Here is a 16422-nt window from a genome sequence, read left to right as displayed (position 1 = left end):
TCTATTACCAGTTTTATGTCATTGCAACACCACTGCATGGGCATCCAATTAAAATTTAAATATTTATTTTATTACATAAGCGTTGTTATCCGTATCAATAAATTGTTAATCAAAATTTGAAGTGAGTATTAATAACGTCAAGGATAAGTGTGGGATTTGTCTGTTGATGTGAATACACAAAATTTAGCTAAATTTGTATTATCTAAATTAATGAAAAGGCCAGCTAGTTTGTGTTTAAAATGATATTGTTGGAATGGATTTATAGCATGAGAATTGTTTGTGACAGATATTTTCCGTTGACTTGGTCTGCGAATTTGAAAATAATATATTTGTCAATTCACATTCTACAAGATGACATATTTTGTAAATACTTTAACCTTTTACTCTAATTATGGTATCTTTGAGATGACCTGTTACTTACAACTGTAACGTGTACATGTTCAAGACTCGTGCCGCTGAAACAGGTCACCTTTCAAGTTTGAAAATATGTGAATAGGTCGGGAAACTATCAGAAATATATATGATAAAATCAGTAAAGTTCCCACATCTTCTTTGGTAAACTTTCTTGCTGTTCCCGGGTGTGTTTTAATCGAAAAATATTCTCTCTTTTCAATTTGACACTATGGTATTCCACCCTTACATTGTACACCACATAAAACCTAAACAATCCAAGTGCACTTGTAAATTAAATGATGAAAGTAACATTGAATTGCGTATAAGAATAAGAATAAGAATATTTTATTTCCAATTAAAGGGCCTTATAAAGAGCTTTCATCACAACACATACAAGTACATAAGATTAGACATAAATTAGAGACATATAAGAAAACAACACCGTTTAATACTATTAAAAATGCTATAAAAGGCCAGGACAGAACCAGATAACACAATTCACATCTTTGAAATATACCATTCAAAATCATATACCACTCAAAATATGTGTATTTGTAGCTAATTTGCATTTATTATCTTTGAACTTCTCCTTCTCTCAAGATTTTTAGATAAATACGTTCCCAAACATTTATACATATAAAAATTTTCTTGTGTAAATAGCCATGAAGACTTTGAAAAATTGTCTAAAGATTGAAAATTATTACAAGTTAGGGAAATTTCAGTAAAAAACTCATTTCTGTTATCAACATATACATGTAGTGGACATTCAGTCACAAAGTGTATCTCATCTTCAACTTTATTTAATGTACAGTATAAACATTTTCTAGACTTGTTAACATTTTCTAAGTATATATAGTATTATAGATTTGATTTGGCAATCTTCGTTTAGAGACCTTTGTGATTTATGCAATTTCATTTATGGATTACTAGCATAAAGAATTACATGCACTTTATATATAAATGACATATTTTCTACATTAAAATAAAATTGAGAATGGAAATTAAAAGCCTATTTCAAAAACATAAAAAGGATTTTTATTTGTAACTTTAAAAGTCCTCGAAAAAAACTTTGTAATTGAAAGGTTCTTTAATATATTCTACATGTATACGGAAGTGTGTTCATACCAATTGTGTTCGCTTAATACCGAACCCGCGTAACCTTAAAAATTAAGACATTACACGATCAAAACATTAAAATTTTATTTATTACAGATATTTTATAATATCCACGGTTGAATGCACAATGTCCCTATCCAAGAGAACCGTCTACAATTAGAGGTGGGACGACAGCCTAGATGTCGTGTGCAAAAATAATAATCACTTGGTACGATTTCAGTTTGCGTTTTGCAATTTTAAATAGTATAGATCGATTTGTACGTGTTTTAAAATCAAATAAACTCTACTGCATTCCTGGAAAATATAGCAAGTTTTACATAGAAAACCTTCATTGATGATCGAAAATCACTTTGATATATATATATATAAATAATGTATTTGTTACTTCTTTTTGGTAAATTGTATCTTTGAAGATCATATTCCGTAATGACCGGAATTCTATTCGATGTCTATAAAAATACCAGGCAAAAGTTTTTGTTAATATTTCGTTAGATCGCCAGTAGAAATCATTGACATTTATAACAATTAAAGAATATTGTTCATACACACAAAAGGCATTATTATGTCTGCATCCGTTGCTGCATACTTATGACGCTAAAAACGACGATTTTCAAGTAAAATGTCCAAATATATTTGTCAAATACGTGAGAAAATACGTAACCCTAGGACATAAAAACTTTTTTTTTGTGTATTTTGATTAAATTCATGATAAAATAAACACCTGAACAAGCATGTAATAAAAAAGCTTATTTAAAAATGAGTGTTATTTGTGTATTGGTCGACTTCGTTCTCTAGTTCTCGTTTGTGTTTTCTTTTGTACAGATAAATGAAGAATGTGTACAATATATCTGATTTTGTAACAAATAATTTTCTTTCGTATTTATTGACACGTGCATTGTGAGGTTAATTTAATTTGAATAATTAAATAAACAAATAAAGTTTGACGAATACGAATGCATACGACTACTTTATTTCTCATAAAACTACAATTACATAGTTATAGAGAACATACATAAATATAACTATAAGGTACAATTATTACATGCATGTGCGAACAATACAAATGAAATTAACTTGGAGGACTGACTTTCACATTTATAACTTTGATAAATTTACATAGTTTTTCTAATATCACAATATTTGATGAATTAAACAGTTGATCAAATTTATAGATATTAGGGTTTGACAAACAGTATTTGGGTAAACATTTCTTTCTTTTCAACTTAAATGTTCCACAATTCATAATGTAATGGTACTCGTCACCAATGTCGTTTGAGTCACAGAGACGGCAGATTCTGTCTTCTCTCGGTAAACCCTGCCACCTTCCAGACTCAATCGGCAAGTGGTGACTTCCACATCTATATTTGCAAAATGTATGAATAAATTTGTAAGGCAAAGAAGAAAAATATTTTTCAAATACATGACAAATAATTGTACATAAAGTATTTTTTTGGTAATATTAATATTTAGGCTCTTTCTGTCAGTAAACGACAGATAATACAAAACTGCCTGTATGACATTATTAGTAATAACACGGGCTCCGCTTGTAAAAACTGTGTGATAGTGGTTTTAGTTCGTAACATAAGTCCACGTTGGTAGTCAGGGACTGTTTTACAACGGGAACGATGAAATCGATGACATCCAAAACCTGTGATTTTAAAAACTTGGAACAAATATAGGAATCTAAGCCCTGCAATCAGCCAATTATTGTACAACTAAATAAAGTCTTTGACTTATTTTTACCTATAATGGTTTACTTTTACAAATTGTGACTTTGATGGAGAGTTGTCTCATTGGCACTCATACCACATCTTCTTATATCTATCTATACTGTTACTTCGCTTCCATATTGAGCAAACGGCAGTGTGAATATTTTGTGTGTGTGTGACGGTAAACGGACAGAAAGTCACAGGACAAAAAGTCACAGGACAAAAAGTCACAAATAATTTGTTGATAATTGTTTGAATATATAAGAGAAAGATCTTGTAATATTTTCTTTTTATTACATATATTCATTTTTAAGTTTAGGAATTTGTTCATAAGCCTTGATAAATGAAAATTTATTAAATTTTAATCATGCAAATCATGCGTATTGTTATGCGTTTACTTTTCTACATTGGCTAGAGGTATAAGGGGAGGGTTGAGATCTCATAAACATGTTTAACCCCGCCGCATTTTTGCGCCTGTCCCAAGTCAGGAGCCTCTAGCCTTTGTTAGTCTTGTATTATTTTTGATTTTAGTTTCTTGTGTACAATTTGGAGTTTAGTATGGCGTTCATTATCACTGAACTAGTATATATATTTGTTTAGGGGCCAGCTGAAGGACGCCTCCGGGTGCGGGAATTTCTCGCTGCATTGAAGACCTGTTGGTGGCCTTCTGCTGTTGTCTGTTCTGTGGTCGGGTTGTTGTCTCTTTGACACATTCCCCATTTCCATTCTCAATTTTGATTTTAAAGGATATATTTCTTGGCACAATGAAGCCATTTAAGTACCAAGCCACTTTGACATTTTGTTTTTATAACAATTTTTTGATCATTATTGATATTTATTGAATAAATTTTAATTACAAAGTTGCTTCATATATAATACACTGTAAAAACAGTGTTTAGATCCTAAACACAAATCTAAACACTTTTTCTGTGTACGTTTTGAAACACGTTTAGCATCTAAACATGTTTAGATTTTAGCAAGTGTTTAGATTTCAACAAGTGTTTAGATGTCAGATGTTTAGAAATGTATGCTGTTAGGCTACTAGTACTATGATTTTACAGGAACTTCTAGTAGTACAGCACTACAAATTGGATACTAATAGTGCATTGTATAATATTGTAGAATATACAATTCTTGTGTACATTTCTGCTTAAATGCCCTTGCAATTATTTTTACCATCATTTGTCCTTGTCAATACAGAAAACTAAAGCTTGAAAACTTCAATAATGATAATAATAATAATAATAGGGTTACACATTTTATTCTTCCTGGAGGCAAAAAAAAAGTCTGTAAACCATAAGACCAAGTTTAACCCATAATTATTTTTAAAGGAAAATGCCTGTACCAAGTCAGGTATATAACAGGTTTGCTTTCATTTGTTCTGTTGGTTTATGTACCAGTAGTCAAGCCTGATTTTGTCAGGTTCTATGGACCTTTCACTTTTTAAATACATATTGGAGTTTGGTTCTTTTATTTTGTTTTTTTTTTATTTCAGACTTGAGAATAACATACAATCTATTCAAATTATTTCAATCTTTTATTTAAAAGTCTCACTTAAAGCAAACAAAAAATACAATTATAAATTTTGATATAATCTTTACAGATTTATGAGACAATAACAACTCAACAATATTTTCCCTTGTAAAATTTTAACATTTTCATCACCAATTTCATAAGTGTTAAAAGATTTAATAAAAAGAATTTGCCATAGATAGTCATAAACAGGAAAATGTAAAATCACATGAATGTTATCTTCAACAAAACAGAAATTGTCAGTCCATCTCCTATCATACAGGAATTGTTCATTACGGAACAATCTTCTTTTGAATGATCAAGGCTCTTGGTGTCAGTTCTTTTAGGTTGTCAGGTGAACTTTTGTAAACTGGTAAACTGAAATGAAAAAATTAAACCTTCAAGTACATGTACATTTGAAGTGCAACAGTCACTTATTCTTATATTAAAATACATTAAACAAGCTTCTCAAAAAAGATTCTTGCAAAAGAAAAATACAAATTGTAGTTAAAAAGACAATACTTTAAACCATGTACAAATCAATAGACAAATAAATCAAAGGGAACAATATAGCATGTAAGTTTTTTATATTTCTAAAACCAAATCCTCAATTTCTGAGAGCTGCAGCCTTTTCTCTTATTTATAATATATTTTTTTTATAATGACCAATTTTGCTTTTTTCAACAGGATAAATACTAGAGTATGAATTAACCTTCATTTTTCAATTATATTATAGTTCTATTGGCTACTTATTATATACTTATATATTTTTACTTACACCTGCTTTTGAAATTAAGTCATCCTTTTCTTTCTTCGTTGTTTTATATCTTATCTTTTCTTCAATTTGATCTATATTATAGGGATTTCATTCCCACTACATACAGTGTCACAGTCCTATAAATACATACAAACAAATTATTAAAGGTTTAAATAAAATATAATAACATGAATAACTTGTTAGTTTATTTTCAACTTATGAGTTTGAATGTTCTTTTGGTATTCTTAGTTTCTCTTTGACAAATGTAGTGTTACTATAATTTCAGTGTTGATATGTGTAAAAGATGTTGCACTATGGGCCATTGGGATCTTATTTCTTGCAAAGATAAAATACATGAAACAATGATTTTATGTACAGGGACGAATACTTTTACCTATACTGTATGTTAATAAATTCTCAATGATGTTTCACTAACAAAATCAAAGATTCATACATTAAAATGTATAGACTGACTGTTTCTTCTGAAAATTCAGTGAACTACAACTACTATTTTGTCTAGTCCAAATTAATTATGACGTCTTGAAAGGCTATTATATTTTCTTGCTTTGACGCCTTACAGCGACGTCACAATGCATTCTTAATAGCATGAAAACCAATGAGACGAGGATACAAGACCCCCCCCCCCCCCCCCCAAATTAAATGTTTGCTCCTATCAACAATATCAGATTCGGAACAATGAGGGGAAGAGGGGAAGGGGTCCGGACCCCTTAAGGAGATACATATAGGTTAACAGTTTCCTAACTAAGCCTGTGTTGTGCCCCACCCCCCTTTTTACGAAATCTGGATCTGCTTACCTTCCGCTGCTGTAATAATTGTTAAGCTGGCTTTTGATTCCGTCAATATTCTAATAAGATGTTCTGTATCTGTTGCATCGTCCATAGATATATTTGCTTGGTCGATGGGATCCATTGTTTTAAATTTTGTTTGTCTTTGGCGGGTCTGAAGGCGTCTGTATCAAATTACCACGAGAGATAACTCTGTTCGTTAATTAATATCAGATCATAGTCGGACAACGACTCCGGAAATTAGAGAAAATATTTACTCATATCTTCCTTATAAATACTATAAAGATTCAGTAAAATAATTTAAAATTAATTGCTTAACATATACAAATTTTAATTGAAAGTAAATCTATATAATCTTACAACACAAAAAAGGGCTGCGAACTCAGTTGGGGAAGATGATATAAATTGTTCTCATAACTTGAGTAGCTCATACTTGGGACTGATTTGTATATAATTATCTCTTTCCATAATTTTCATTTCAAGACAACCGAGATATTGTCACAGAATACGTTGGAATATGTAGGAACATCGAGTAAAAAGGTGAAATCAGTAATGAAGTGGTATAATGTGTTTAGGTGTTTAAGAAAGTGTTTCAGAAGTGTTTAGATGCCATTTAATGTTTAGCTTACTGATAACATTCACAGATAATAAACCTGCAACACGTTTAAATTCTAAACATGTTTAGGTTTCAATGTGTTTACGTCAATATCCGTTTAGATCCTAAACGCTTTTCTAAACACGTTTAGATCTAAACATGTTGTAGATGCGTTTCAATTCTAAACGCCGTTTTTACAGTGTAGTTCAAGAAAAAATAAAAATTTTATTTTTTAAATCAGTGTTTCCTTGTTAAAAGAAAAATAATCTCAAAACTGAATTGTGACATTTTGTCCTTTGACTTTTTGTCTGTGACTTTTTGTCCTGTGACTTTCTGTCCTACATTCGTGTGTGACACATACTTATCAGCCTTTGGTAGTTGTTGGTGTATATAATACAGGTTATAATCTTCCAAATTTCTTTCTTTATATTTTATGCATCAAATAAAAAGTAGTACATGTTTGAAAATTTAGGTGATGAAATTTAAGGTAAAGTAGTGATTAAGTCCAAATTAAAAGGATAAAACACTTGTATGACTGAAGCTTTCAAACTAAATTGTAGACCCCAACCCGCAACATAGAATGGTTCACATTTTGAGTTAGAGCTGTTAGACTGCTCTATAATTTCGGTACGTCTAAACACTGCTAAGGAGTCCTTAATGCACTAAGGACGTATACTATGCCACTAAGGACTAGAAGGGGTTCTGTTACATGTATTATGTTTACATATTAAGTTAGAGATTGATATTTTGATAATTTGATATAATTTGTCTCAAAAGTAGTACACTGCACTGTGAGCATCTTTTTTGAGATAGAGCACGCGCGATTTTATTATTTAAAAAAAAATGCTATACGAAATAACTAGGATCAGTTCATTTGTACTCGCTACACCAAAAGGAGAAAAGATAGGTGCGTCTCTCTTTTTGTCCAGTTACCAAAGTTCGTAAAATAAAATTATATATTCCGACAATGCACATATATATTGTATATGTTATTCCAACACTTACATTTTTCTTATTCTTTTAATTGTGTGGCTATTTAATGACCATTTTTATTTAAAGCCTGGATTTTCATTCTTCATTCTTAAGTACGTTTGAATTTCTACATAGATCACACTTAACCACAGTTATTGTAAATTATATAAAAGTACAAAAACGAAATATATAAAAAAAAAAAGACAAAACAGAGAAAAGAACTGATAGGTCCGGGTGATCCATGCGTCTATATATAGCTAGCTCCCGTTATGTTTCGATTTATTCATAATTCATGTTAATTAAATTTAAGTTACTTTTAAATATTATACCACATGAAACCTACACTGGTGGGTTCCATGTCATAAACCCACAGTTCGTCCTGAACATGCATGAAATATTTGCCACTGGACTTTAAGCAACCAACAATCAATCACAATTCACAACTTATAGTATATATAGTTGTGAAATACAATATGTATGTATAGTGATACAATTTTGCCAAATAAATAGAATACAAATATACACCACTTTATATAACTGACACATTTTAAAGGAATACTCTCTAAACTATATAAGTAGAGAAGCGAAAAGTTTCTTATGAATACTAAACAAACTTCCGAACTGTACATGTTTTTTAATGGTTTGCCATGCAGCGCTCAAATATTTTGCATTATCTTTTGGTATAATGTTAAGAAATATATAATATTGTAAGAACCTTAAACTACACATACTAAGCTATAATAGATTCAGATTCATTATTTTATTGAATATAAAACATAGCATATATTAAAACTGACGGTCAAACATCAACAGCTTAATTACTAATACGTATACATAAATTCATTAATTCTTTATTAACTTTTAGCCCTTCGGCACCTTTTTATCAAGAATCATGAGTGTAATTGTAAAATAGTACTTTCTTACGTTATGGATCATTGATTTTGTTACCTGTTGACCCGGTTGATTACTAGCACGTGCCATTGAACTCAATCATTTTAACTAAAACGGAAAATTTTAAATTTACGCCATACACTAAGTACTATATATATATATATTATATGGGTTAGAAAATAAATATAAGGATACATTGTTTGAATGAAAATCTTTATACGGTGGTACTTTATTTATAGTTTAACACTGTCTCGACACAGACTGAATGCAGTATCATGATCAGCTTCATGTACTATGGCGACCTTGGTGGTGTTTAGACGCACCACTATGTAAAATAAATTATTGTTTAATAATATAAAATTATTCCAAGTTTAATAGAGTAACTCGCATGAAAATAAAAAAAAAACCCAGCTCCAACGGTAATAGTAAACCAGGACATATCAACAGAAAACGAATTAAACCAACTGACATAAAACAAAAATACGCATGTGTTAATTTGCATCCGCTTCATTTCTGTGGATTGTCTCATTGGCAATTATACCACATCTCCTTATTTTTTTAGGTTACGTTTAAGATTTTCCGTTACTAATTTTCAAATACGAAAAACATTTTCACACAGGGTTCACAACATTTTTAGGTTAAATGTATGGCAATCATTTTTGTAAGTATACAATTAACATACGTCCTTGCATTTAATAAGTATATAAATAAATAAACTAACATTTATTAAAAAATAAGCAACATATATAGACGAATAATTTATTAGTTCCTCAACAAAACAACAACAGAAATAAAGAATCTACAGAGGATTTAATCTTTAATTCCTTTTTATTTATTCGAGAGATATACTTTAAATTCTAGTAAATATATATATTAATCTAAAATGCATTATTAAGCAGAAGGGGCGTAACTCGTAGTATCATACCGGTATACTGAACGGATCTAAACATGGTCTGACAATTTTGAACGTTAATTTTTAGATTTGGTCTGTTTTGGTCTGACACCGTCGTAACGGATCTTAACAGCTTGCTAGAAGATTCAGTCTTGTTTATCGTAACATGCCTTAACGGACTGATTTACCTAATGAGACTATCGATCGGAACGGCGTCTTAAAGTTCTTAAAAGTCTTGACGTTTTTCTCTAGCGGTAAATCCAGTCGATTAAGATATGATCAGACCAAAATGACCGTTTCAGACTGAAATCGTGCTACTAGTGAGGTATAGGGGGAGGGTTGAGATCTCAAAAAACATGTTTAACCCCGCCGCATTTTTGCGGCTGTCCTAAGTCAGGAGCCTCTGGCCTTTGTTAATCTTGTATCATTTTTAATTTTAGTTTTTTGTGTATAATTTGGAGTTTAGTGTGACGTCCATTATCACTGAACTAGTATACATATTTGTTTAGGGGCCATCTGAAGGACGCCTCCGGGTGCGGGAGTTTCTCGCTGCATTAACGACCCATTGGTGGCCTTCGGCTGTTGTCTGCTCTATTGTCGGATTGTTGTCTCTTTGACACATTCCCCATTTCTATTCTCAATTTTATATATAAATTTATAAATGTAGCTGTTAGGTCGTACACATATAGATATACAAATGTAGCGGTTAGGTCTTACACGTATAAATTAAGCAATGTATTTATACAAAAATGAACGACAAATGTTGTAAACATGCAGTAGCTAGGCTCGCTATACAGTATTATGTCTTTGATATCTTAAGTGTATTTGATGATTTTCATAACGTGCATCATAACATGTATAAAGAGTGAATTTTATTTATATATAATTAGATATATTAAATATATTTACCGGAAAGTGTTATTCATTATTATGTTTACTACTTCAGTTAACATTTTCAATAAACTATCAACTTCGTTTAACATCACAATCGCATAACTACGTTTGTGTTTCACAACACCTGTCGAAGGTATTTAATGCTTAAAGATTTTGAATTTGTAATATCAATCCAAACCTAACATGATTTGTTTTTTAAAACGGAAGCGTTTGATACCAGCTGTGTAAAACTGTTTTTATTTTTCAAAAATCCAATTGCAGCTATTGGCTTCGAGAATAACTGAAAATATATTTTAATTGTCGAAACGCACATTTGGTGCAGAAAATTGGTACCGTTAATGTTGTTACTATTGATTTATAATTATCAATAGATATGAGATAACAAATCTGTAAGATATAGTTTTGCTATTTATCAAATAAAAAAAGCTGTAGGTATACATTGCGACACATGATATAACAATATAATGTACGTAAGTGATTTTCCTCAGGTTAGAAATAACATTGTTCAATACTGAAAGAAGCGTTTACTTTACTGGTGAAACAGATCAAAAGGTAAATACAATAGTTTGAATAGTACAAACGTATGTGTGACAGCGACTCTCCAAAATAGACAAAAAAGGGAAATTTTATTGTAAGATATACGTCAGGAAAGATGGATTCAGACTTCTTGGAGGACCTATTTTTTAGGATAAGTAATCCAGGGATAAGTTTTGTTAATTTTATAAGTTGATTATATGTCGTGTAATTTAATGGTATTAAATCATTTCAGACTTAGAAATCTGCGCTATAATTTATCCTTATGTATTTGCTCTAAAACTTTAAATGTGTGGGCAAATTTACTTTTTTTTTATATATTGATTAAGGTGGTACCTAACACTACAGGGAGATAACTCTGTAAAAATCAACTAAACGTTTTAATTACGTTGTATTGTTAAGGAAATATTAAGCTTCTCAATGATCAAAATTAGTGTTTGTCAAACTGCTATATAACCAACGAAATTTTTCTGATAAAGTGGTTGGTTCAAATTTTTTGAAATTTTTATATTTTTGTCAAAGGGTCAAAGTAAACATTTTGTCAATTTTAATTAAAATTAAACGAGCCAAATTAATATTAGTCAAGGTGTTGGGTACCACCTTAATATTACGTGTCACGTGCCTTATTGAAGAATCCGAACATAGGTGTTCACTGAAAATACATTCAGTCTTTATACATGTTATATGTATATTCTACCACTTAGATGATAATGATGGGGATTAATTATAATCCTATAATCTTAATATCAGCCATCCAATATGTACTGTTTAACGTTTAGTATAAACGAAATAAATATGTCATGTTTTGGTAATTGTCGGTAAAATGTATAATTGCCTTTCGGGAAAGGAATTCTTTTACAACTATCTCATCCACAATAACTTACGCATATGCACTAGGCTCGAGAGTTTATTCTTAATGATTAGATTAATTGTAAAAAAGATTGGTTCGGATACATACTCTCTGATTATTTAACTCTCAAATGTGAATACTCGGAGAGAGAAATAAACATGTTAACAAAAAGAGACAGCTTACCATGATATGCTAACCCTTGTAGAGCATCTGAAGTCACTCCCGGTTTTAAATTGGAATCTTGTTTCTCAGTCCGTATTTTTCCATGTTGTGTTTAACATGCTGTTGTTTGTCTTTGGTTCGTTCTTCTTTTTTTGCTATAAAAATGTCATCTCGTTTTCAACTTATCAGTTTAACTATTCCATTGGTATATTTGGCCTCTGTTTTGCAAAAGAAGAAAAAAAAAAAAAAAAAAAAAAAAAAAAAAAAACCGAAAAAAAAAACGGAAAAGCTGCTTTCTATGCAGCAATTGCATATACATAATTACAAAATTAATCACGAATGTTGTTATATTTAAAATAACAATTTGATTGGCATTGACCATAGTTAATCATCTTGTACACGAAACAAAAGGTATTATTTCACAGGACGTTTTATCTAGTTTCAATTAAAAAGTATTGGGGTCTAGATTGATTAGAGCGCCGCTGACACGACTTAAAAAGACAAACAGTTAATATATAGCTTTTAATACCGAATTTGGATGACTTATTTGTTTCAATTCTCAAAAGATTTAGATTTATAATTAGTTTCACTTATCAAATGATATTCATGCGTTTAAAAGAGAGGATTAACATGTATTTCTAGAAACATGTCTCCAATCATCATACCTTGACAGCAAATGAATCTTTCTAATGGTAAAATAGCTGACTGCAAGGTAAGGGATTTTTATATTGTTAAAGGCCGCACGAAGACAGACAGTCAAAACTGACGATGTGAGTTCGACTCTCGCATGTGCCAGATGCTCTAAATCTTCATTGACTAGGATTGCCAGTTTTCCTACCGAAAGTCGGTGGTCCTCTCCAGGCACTCCGTCTTCCTTTACCAATAAAAAGTGACCACCACGAAATAGTACAAAAGGGATACTCAAACTCATAACTCAAAGGAAAACTAACAAAACGTCCTTTGGTAGCCGACTTGACGGTATGCGTTTTTCTCATCGTTGAAGGCTGCACGGTTGCTTTTAATTTCGTACATTCACTTCAATTGAAATCAGGTGGATAGTTGTCTCATTGGCAACCATACCACATCTCCTTATTCTTATGTTGACAACACCAGCGGCAAAAAGCGAACAACGACGTGAAGACAAGCAATCGTCTAAAAATTCGACACAGAAAGCTAACTACTGAGCAGCAAGAAACCCACCAACAATCTGTTTGATCTATGGTGCTCAAGAAGGGTTCACATGTTCTGCTTCACATGCTAAGCAGGATTTACTTTTGATATTTGTTTTCATAGTTTAAAACGTGTGTTTGGTAAATCCATTGCCTTTAAAATTCAGTTAATGCTCATTTTACAGATCATGCTTCACATGTGGCACCCGTCGTGTTGCTCATGTCAGTACAAACCCGATTATAAGTCTAATCCGGTAGGTCACATTCGTAAAAAGAGGACGGGATTGTAGTTACAATATTAGGAATATATCCGCTATCATCTGTGAAACGGATATTCCATAACGGTCAACCAACTCGTAATGGCGTCCGTAATATTCACGAAGGGATGATTTCAACGTCACCATTTGGAACTCTTGGTTTAACAGCTTCCTTGTGACCAGCAACCCTCTATTAAGGAAAACATGACAAACCCGAGAATATCGTGTTAATTGGGAGATATATACTCTGTATGCAGGCGCTGCTCGAGTGTTGCTACATATAAATTGAAAGTTCATAATTGGGAAACTGAAATCATCTTTTTTGTCGTAAAGTTTTGTTTTTCTACCGACCCTCATTGTCAATTTATAGATGTAAGTCAAGATAAGAGGCAGACTTAACTGTATCTGTTGTATCTTTTATCTCAAGTTCGTTGGGATAGATGCGTTCAATATAGTCACCACATTTTGAAATATTTAGTGAGAGAACATGATTTATATAGCGAAAAGTAAAGTTAAAGGATACTGCTAACTTCTTTTCTTTCTTCCTAAGAAGTTTCTGTATGAAGTCAGCCTCATGAGAATAAAGGAACAAGTCGACAAGAAGAGGGGCACAGTTGGTTCCCACGGGAATGCCGATTGTTTGTTGTAAAAATATGTTGTCAATTAAGAAATCAAGCATCTCGATATGCATATGTCAGTTTCAGAGAATTGTTTGTTTGAATCAGAGTGAAGTCTAATCCGGTAGGTCACATTCGTAAAAAGAGGACGGGATTGTAGTTACAATATTAGGAATATATCCGCTATCATCTGTGAAACGGATATTCCATAACGGTCAACCAACTCGTAATGGCGTCCGTAATATTCACGAAGGGATGATTTCAACGTCACCATTTGGAACTCTTGGTTTAACAGCTTCCTTGTGACCAGCAACCCTCTATTAAGGAAAACATGACAAACCCGAGAATATCGTGTTAATTGGGAGATATATACTCTGTATGCAGGCGCTGCTCGAGTGTTGCTACATATAAATTGAAAGTTCATAATTGGGAAACTGAAATCATCTTTTTTGTCGTAAAGTTTTGTTTTTCTACCGACCCTCATTGTCAATTTATAGATGTAAGTCAAGATAAGAGGCAGACTTAACTGTATCTGTTGTATCTTTTATCTCAAGTTCGTTGGGATAGATGCGTTCAATATAGTCACCACATTTTGAAATATTTAGTGAGAGAACATGATTTATATAGCGAAAAGTAAAGTTAAAGGATACTGCTAACTTCTTTTCTTTCTTCCTAAGAAGTTTCTGTATGAAGTCAGCCTCATGAGAATAAAGGAACAAGTCGACAAGAAGAGGGGCACAGTTGGTTCCCACGGGAATGCCGATTGTTTGTTGTAAAAATATGTTGTCAATTAAGAAATCAAGCATCTCGATATGCATATGTCAGTTTCAGAGAATTGTTTGTTTGAATCAGAGTGATTTTTTACAAAGGAGAATTTATCCCTCCCTAAGATAAGATATTCGTATCTACGTTGGCATTTATTTTTTATGAAACAAAACAGGACCAACTCTTTCAATTTGTCTTGAAGAATACTTGTGTAAAGTGTAGAAAAGTCAAATGTTTTAATACTATTGCAAAGATGAAAGAGTCTAAAAGAGGGACGAAAGACACCAGAGGGACAGTCAAACTCATAGATCGAAAACAAACTGACAACGCCATGGCCAAAAATAAAAAGACAAACAGACAAATAATAGTACAGATGACATAACATAGAAAACCAAAGACTAAGCAACACGAACCTATTAAGATTGTATGTACTCTAAAAGATCTTTGGATTTTTTTAGTATCCACAGCTGATTCACGCCACCTCTAGCATAGGTAGTTTCACAATAAATTTGAAGCCTGGCTTTGATTGCTGATAAAATTTATGTTAAAAATTAAAAAAGAGGTTTCGTGGAGCACTTGGAAGTCCCAGCAACATACCGTTGTTTGTAAGGACACATGTAGTTTAGGTATCTAATACAGCGATGGAACATCCAGTTCTTCATCTTTGGTTGAAATTCCAAAGGAATATAGTACAGACCTATGCTTCTCAAGGATTTCCTCTTCAGTAAGTGTCGTAGGTTTATATGTTGAGTTTTCAAGTGAATTGCCAATACCTAATTCATGTAACTCTTTTATCAAGCAGTTTATGTAATGAGTTTTAAACACAAAAACGACGTTGTTTGTGGCCTTATCTGCGGGAACAACAACGTATTTGTCATGAAGGTAGGATAAGTGTTTTGCAGCATTTGGGTCTTTAAAGATTGATGTAGCATGGGTATTGATTTTTTTTTATTGAACTGATTTATGATGAAGGATATTGCCAAAATTGACGGCATCGAGACCTTTGTTGGCAAAGGAAAGTTTAAGAAAGGATCTTTTCTCTTTTTTATCTTTTCCAATGCAAACTGGTTTGAAAAGTCTGTGACTTGCAATATCCAAAACGATAGCTGTAAGTTTGTATGGGTTTGAATGAAGGTTTGTAACAGTGGTTTCCAAACATAAGTTGTACAGAGAATGAAGTTTTGAAAGGGGTAATGAATGAAGCTATGTTCGAATGTGATGAATACCTCACGGCTTTTGTTTAAATGGCAGCAGGTCATTAATAGAGGCATCATGGAGAGTAGGTGATGTATAATGAAGATGACTATGACTGCGTCTACGTCGAGGAGTACAGTTGAAATTGTTCATCACATTCACCAGGCTACAGGAAGGACTAAATAGAATACCTATACTATCAATGTTGTCATTGCAACCATATGGTGTCGGAGTTCCCAAGTGTCGAATCCAGCAGTCTTCCTTTTGTCTACGGGGAGGCGTTACAAGATGAGGATTGTTAGTTCTGTGGTATATTTTTCCGATGATGCGAACTTGC

The 16422-nt window shown here is 32.0% G+C and overlaps 1 long non-coding RNA gene across 1 annotated transcript; it reads right to left on the bottom strand.

Moving 5' to 3' along the window:
- Positions 1-4736: 4736 nt before the first annotated feature.
- Positions 4737-6565, bottom strand: LOC127722977 (uncharacterized). The gene is made up of 3 exons (XR_007991771.1): positions 6303-6565; positions 5509-5624; positions 4737-5108 (listed from the first exon to the last, which is right to left on the bottom strand). It is a non-coding gene; the product is annotated as an uncharacterized LOC127722977 (long non-coding RNA).
- Positions 6566-16422: the final 9857 nt, after the last annotated feature.

The sequence above is a fragment of the Mytilus californianus genome, unplaced genomic scaffold (genome assembly GCF_021869535.1).
Source record: "Mytilus californianus isolate M0D057914Y unplaced genomic scaffold, xbMytCali1.0.p SCAF_13, whole genome shotgun sequence".
Lineage (NCBI taxonomy): Eukaryota > Metazoa > Mollusca > Bivalvia > Mytilida > Mytilidae > Mytilus > Mytilus californianus.
Note: the sequence above shows the minus strand (reverse complement) of the source record. Positions and strands in the feature narration are given on the sequence as shown.